Genomic DNA, 7,334 nt, shown 5'->3' with positions numbered 1-7,334 from the left:
AACGCCATCATGCCATAAACGCCCCAAAACTATCAAACTATAATAAAATTACTTTGGACAAGTACTATTATAATAAATCTAAAAAAAGGTTAAAAAAATGTGCAAGAGAATAAAACAAAAGTGCCATCTTTATCTAAACGCCATTGGAAAACAAAACGCCATAACTACAGACGTAAAGATGGGATGTGTTACAGCCATAAACAGATGAACCTGAAACACAACATAGTAACTGCAAACAGTAAAATGAAGCGACGGAAACATAATTACTAACTTTTATTATATTAAAAGCCAAATACTTGGGGAATTTAATTTATTTATCGTTTCAAAACGCCGTAATTATCTGACACCTGCGCGGGAAAAAAGCCATTATAAAAGTAGACCATGAGAACACAATTCAACACACCAAACATTGTCTAAAACGCCACATAGTGTCCAAAACGCCAAAAACTAAAAAAAATGGCTATGGTTATTGCATGGAGGTTTGAAAGGTCGGAGAGACGATTCTTCCTAAAGTTCCTTAATAGGGGAAAGGTAAAGGTAAGGACAATCAAAGGCATACTTGGTATGTTTGAAGGGGATCACTGTCACGGCCCCCGACCCGGTTTTATCCGTTTCCGGAGCCGCGGAACAGAAACCCCGTGATATTTGTTTAATTGAGTTTAGCAGCGGAAATTTAACATCAGGATCGTTGTAAAGCTAAAACTTTTCCCGATTATTTGTATTTCACAATTCGGGATGAAACCCCGATAATTTACAATACATAAGTTTAGTGATAAATCCTTATTTCAAAACATCTTTCTTTATTTTATACTGAGCCACTATTTTAAGCTTGAAATGCTCCTCAGCACTTTTCCTGATTTACAGCAGGTCACCTGAAACATGTTTGAAAAAGGTTTTGTCAGCGGGGAAATACTGAGTGAATCATTCATTTTATGAAAACGATAGATTTGTTATTGTCACACCCCAACCAATGGCGGAAACATCGGGATGAGACGAAGTGTGAAGATTGCTCGAGACATCATAACGCTAATAATTGTGACAGGTATTTAAATAATCATTTCATTCCATTTCTAAAGGATCAATTACAAGGCTTTTGAAACAAATACAATAACATGTATAATAAAATAATACAATATGAATACAATTCTTTTTAAGTGTGTATCTAAGCATCCTACTAAATTCCATGCATCGTCGACATCCACCTGTAACATGTTAAAATAAAGTCAACGCAAAAGCAAAGGCGAGTATACAAGTTTGGTACATACATAGCATAAGATAAAAGTGTGAACAATCCCTCATAGCAAGCATGCGATTCAAGATAAACATTAAATATGGCATGTGTCTAACATATCAAACCAAGAAAACGCAACTTGCTCATGACATAACCAAAGTTTCAGTAGAGGCGGGTCGTTAATCCTATAACGCTACATATGTCAAGGTTTGGCTCGTACGAAGTTAATGATAAGTTCTACACATAAGAATCACCCAAATTTAAAGTATCAAGCCATCACATATACAAGCATGTTATAGGAATGTTCATGTGTTTAGACAAAAGTTCATGTGTAAGTTTCAATAGGTAAACATGTTACACCCCAAAAGTGATAAAAGTAAAAAGGGGGAATACGAGTATACTCACAAAGTTTGCATATGTTTTCCGATTATCCAATTGTTGACGAGTAGAGATTTAGAGTCCGAATGTATAAGGGTTAAAGTTCAAGTATGTTTAGAGTCGAGATTCGGTGTTTAAAACAACATAAAAATAAGATATGAGAATAACATGGAAAATAATCATTTAGTACATATGATGCTTGTTCTTGACACTAGGAAACTCGAAGGAGTTTAGATGTTTTCATGGAACAAGGTTCCATTAGAATCGTGACAAGTTATCATAGTCTAGAATGATGTAATCTTGTACCCCGACATATGAACACTAGTTCATCATCAAAGATTCGATTATTCGAATAATATATTTAGGTTATATAATATATGTCAAATAGTTCAAGCATGAGGTAGAAGATTAAAATCTTCATTTTGGTACCTCTAAATGTCATAGAAGTCATGTAGGAGGTAGGAAGATCAAGTCTTCCATTTAGGCACCTCTATGTGTTCACCACTACACTTGATGTAAAAAAAACAACCAAGGAGGGTCATGAACATACAATAAAGAATAAGAAATATACACACTAACTAAGAGAAATCATCAAATCATGTGAGGATTGTATGTTTGGACAACCCAAGTTGTTCCATAATCACTCATGTATCAAAGACAAAGTTTGACATGACTTGTGGGTTAAAAACCCTAAACAAAACACCAAGTTTATGAGGTTTAATCCTCTGATTTTAAATGTCTCAACCTTGTTTTTAAGCTTAACCAACCATGGGATAAGTTGTAAGCATTAGGACATAGGTATGAGATGTGTTGGACACAAGTTGCATAGGTTTAAACAAGTTTTTGATGAACATAAAAACAAACAGAAAGTTTATGGACTATTTCGGGGCATTTCCAGGTCTGATTTCTCCAAGGAGAAGTCTAGGAATCGAACCCCATGATTATACAAGCAAGTAGGAAAAAGAATCGAGTGAATCGGATAAGAATTGAGTGAGTTATGCTCATTTTCGTGAAGGGGTGTCAATCTACTCGAACCCTTGCTTTCAGCTACGGTTTGGAGGATGTTTTGAGAGTTTTTAGTGTTGCAAAAGTGGTAGGGAGGCTGGTTATAAGTGGTATTTATAGGGGGAAGGATTAGGGTTTCAATGGGTTGGGCTTTGGAAGTGTTTAGAAGGGGTTACACCTTGAAACTAGCCCACAAAACCCAACTATATGGGGCTGAATTTGGCTGAATTTGGGCTGCCATATTTCTTTATTTTTTTATTTTTTTAAAACATTATAATGAGTAATTTTGTTAGTTAAGTTGTGTAATAATATGCAACAATGTTTCCCCTAACTTGTAACAAGGTGAAATATGAAATAAAACATGATTTAACTAGGTAAAAAGTGTAATGTACAAGTTTTATTTACGAAGCAAGTTCCGTATTTTACAACGATTACGATGAAAGAATGGTTATAAGAACACAAGATTTCCAAAGATAGAATTTCACGTAAGGTTTCTAAATGTAGGATGTTTGAAAACGCAGGGCGTTACAGTTATAATTTACAGTATTAAGGGTTTTTACATATGTTTATTATCAACCAACATGCAAGAATAGGTATTTGTCACAGACCAGCTCTGTGACTGTGCTCATATCACCATTGGCTGTCCCAATGAGTGACGTATGTCACAATTAGGCTCGCCCACCTAATGTGAAGGAAACAATAATAACAATACTGTGCACAATACCCCACATACCGGCTGTAATTTGGTGATTACATAAACTTAATCACTGTAATTATAACTCTGAAAATAATTTGAAGTATTGTAAAACAGTTAATAAAAAGAGAATGACTCACATTGCAGATTTAGTACTGACAGAATATGATTTTATCCCTGTTAACCTAATTTTCACAATAATGCACACAAAACAGGGTTAGTGATCAATACAGCAGTTACGATAACTCACGAGATCAAATTCTCGCAATGAATGACAAAGTGCAATACTTCAACTCGTTTATCAAAATGACAAACGACAAAGTATAATACTTCAACTCATTTATCGAATTATCGACAAACGACAAAGTATAATGCTTCAACTCATTTATCGAATTATCGACAAACGACAAAGCATAACCCAAAGTGGGCGGCACTTAGACATTCTTTGGATATATTGATCTCGGAGAATGAATCGTAATAGCGATTGAGTGATTACCCTGTTCCGCGGCAGCGATTCGATATTAGTGTGTGTGTACGATTTCTGTTATAACTCAGTGTATAATTCGAATTTTGACGTCGAACTTCAGGCAGAATTCAAGTGCCACTGCCCCCTATTTATACCTGGATTTTACCCTCCCTCGCGCCACGCGAAAGAAATAGGTGCACCCGTCGCGTGGCGCGACGGGTCTAGTTTCTAGCCTAGGTTGTTTCGTGTCCAGTAGCTTTGCTGAGTAATTTTGAACGAATTAATTTCACTTTTACAGCAAATTTGAAAGATAAACATCCACTAGGGTTTAACCCCCCTGAGTTTTAGGGGCCCTGATCCTGATTCCGATTGTTTCGAAAATTTTAGGGTTAGTGCAGAATTACTTGGGTGTTTCAATTAGGGTTTCCTTATTGACTAATTATCATTCTAATTATGGATTTTAATAATAGTTGTTACATCCTCCCCACCTTAAGAAAAATCTCGTCCTCGAGATTCACTGAAATAGATGAGGATACTTGCGCTTCATCTCGGATTCCAGTTCCCAAGTGTATTCTGGTCCTCTCTTGGAATTCCATTTGACTTTCACCAATACGAGTCGTTTGTGTTTGAGAACTTGATTTTCCTGTCTTCTATTTGTAAAGGTTTTTCTATGAATTTCAGCTTCTCATTTACCTCTATGTCTTGAAGAGGTACTACCAGAGATTCATCTGATAAACATTTCTTGAGATTGGATACATGAAATACATCATGTACTCCAGCTAGTTCTTCTGGTAGCTGTAAGCGATAAGCAACTGGTCCGATTCGTTGAATCACTGGAAATGGTCCAACATATCGGGGACTCAGTTTTCCTTTCTTTCCAAATCTTACAACTCCTTTCCAAGGAGATATTTTCAGTAGTACTTTGTCTCCTATTTGGAATTCAAGTGGTTTGCGACGATTGTCGGCATAGCTCTTCTGGCGATCTCTGGCTGTTTTCAATCTTTCCTTGATTTGAGTTATCTTGTCTGTGGTTTCTTGCACAATTTCTGGACCTGATAATTGACTTTCTCCTATTTCTGCCCAACATACGGGTGTTCGGCACTTGCGTCCGTATAGTGCCTCGAATGGAGCGGCTTCTATACTTGAATGATAACTATTATTATAGGAGAATTCAATTAATGGTAAATGGTTATCCCAATTACCTCCAAAGTCAATTACACATGCTCGGAGCATGTCTTCTAGAGTTTGGATCGTCCTTTCACTTTGTCCGTCGGTTTGTGGATGATATGCAGTACTTAGATTGAGTCGAGTTCCCATTGATTCTTGGAAACTTGTCCAAAATCGGGAAGTGAAACGACTATCTCTATCCGATACAATGGAGAGCGGGACTCCATGTAAGGATACTATTTCATCCACATATAACTTGGCTAATCTTTCCATGCTAAAGGTTTCTTTTATTGGTAGAAAATGAGCTGATTTGGTTAATCGATCCACGATTACCCAAATTGCATCATTACCTTTTCTGGTTTTGGGTAACTTAGTAACAAAGTCCATTGTTATGAGTTCCCATTTCCATACAGGCATTTCTAACTGTTGTAGTAAACCTGAGGGTTTCTGGTGTTCGGTTTTAACTTGTGAACAGGTTAAACACTTAGATACGTATTCAGCTATATCCTTTTTCATTCCTATCCACCAGAAATTCTTTCTTAAATCTTGGTACATTTTGTTGTTTCCTGGGTGTACAGTATACCTAGATTTATGAGCTTCTTCTAAAATTTTCGATCTTAAATTTCCTTGTTTAGGTACCCAAATTCTGCTTTGGTGAAATTTCCAAATCCCATCATTTCCTTGTTCCAATTCTTTTAGGTATCCTTTCATTCCTTCGGCATCGTCCTTGATTGCCGTTTTCTGGATTTCCTTCACTTGTTCCCGTAAATCTACTTGTAGGTTTATTCTAAGAGCACGGACTCGCCTTTGTTTTTCATGATACTTACGACTTAAGGCATCTGCTACTACGTTGGCCTTTCCTTCGTGATATTGAATATCACAGTCGTAATCACTCAGGACTTCCATCCATCTTCTTTGTCTCATGTTTAACTCTTTTTGCCCGAATATATACCTTAAACTCTTATGATCCGTATAAACAGTAAACTTACTTCCATACAGATAATGTCTCCAAATCTTAAGGGCAAAAACTATAGCTCCTAATTCTAAATCATGAGTCGTATAGTTTTCTTCGTGCTTTTTCAATTGTCTGGAGGCATACGCAATTACCTTCTTGCGTTGCATTAACACACATCCGTATCCTAATTTTGAAGCATCGCAATATACTTCAAAATCTTCTGTTCCTTCTGGTAAAGCTAAGATTGGTGCATTGGTTAATTTCTGCTTTAAAATTCTAAAGGCTTCTTCTTGCTTTGGTCCCCACTCAAACTTAGTGGCTTTACAGGTTAGCTTAGTTAATGGTACAGCTATCTTGAAAAAATCCTTAATAAACCGTCTATAATAACCAGCTAATCCTATAAAACTTCTTATTTCCATTGCAGTTTGTGGAACTTTCCAGTTGATAATGGCTTCAATCTTAGCAGGATCCACGTGTATACCTTCGTCATTTACCATGTGGCCTAAGAATTGCACTTCTTGTAGCCAAAATTCACATTTTGAGAACTTAGCGTACAACTTTTCTTTTCTTAACAAAGTTAAGAGTACATGTAAGTGTTGACAATGTTCGACTTGACTTTTGGAATAAATGAGTATATCGTCAATGAATACGATTACAAATTTATCCAAATATGGTTTACAAATTCTGTTCATCATGTCCATGAATGCAGCTGGGGCATTGGTTAATCCGAAGGGCATGACTGTAAACTCATAATGACCATACCTAGTTCTAAAAGCAGTTTTAGGTATGTCTTCCTCTTGAACTTTCAATTGATGATATCCGGACCTTAAGTCTATCTTAGAAAAATACCTAGCTCCTTGTAATTGATCGAAAAGATCATCAATCCTAGGTAATGGGTATCGATTCTTGATTGTAACCTTATTCAATTCTCTATAATCAATACACATTCTCATTGACTCATCTTTCTTTTTCACAAACAACGCTGGTGCACCCCAAGGGGATGAACTAGGTTGTATAAATCCTTTGCTTAGTAATTCATCTAATTGTTTCTTTAATTCTAGCATTTCGGTAGGAGCTAATCGATAAGGTGCTTTGGCTATCGGTGTAGTTCCTGGAATTAGATGAATCCTAAATTCTACCTCTCTATCTGGTGGTAACCCAGGTAAATCTTCTGGAAATACATCTGAGTATTCTGAGACTACAGGGATTTCCTTGAGTTCCTTACCTTTAGTACAAATGATTACGGAAATCATATATACTATTCCTTGGTTCCGTTCATAATTAGCAACTTTCATTACTGATATGAACTTTAATGGCTTCCGAGGTTTATCTCCTGAAATCTTAATTACATGTCCATTAGGTGCTTGAATTTCTATAGAGTTCCTATCACAAATGATTTGAGCATGGTTGGCTATTAGCCAATCCATTCCTAACACAA

Source organism: Helianthus annuus, chromosome 15, assembly GCF_002127325.2.
Source record: "Helianthus annuus cultivar XRQ/B chromosome 15, HanXRQr2.0-SUNRISE, whole genome shotgun sequence".
Lineage (NCBI taxonomy): Eukaryota > Viridiplantae > Streptophyta > Magnoliopsida > Asterales > Asteraceae > Helianthus > Helianthus annuus.
The sequence above is the reverse complement of the archived record's forward strand: the minus strand, read 5'-3'. Positions refer to the sequence as shown.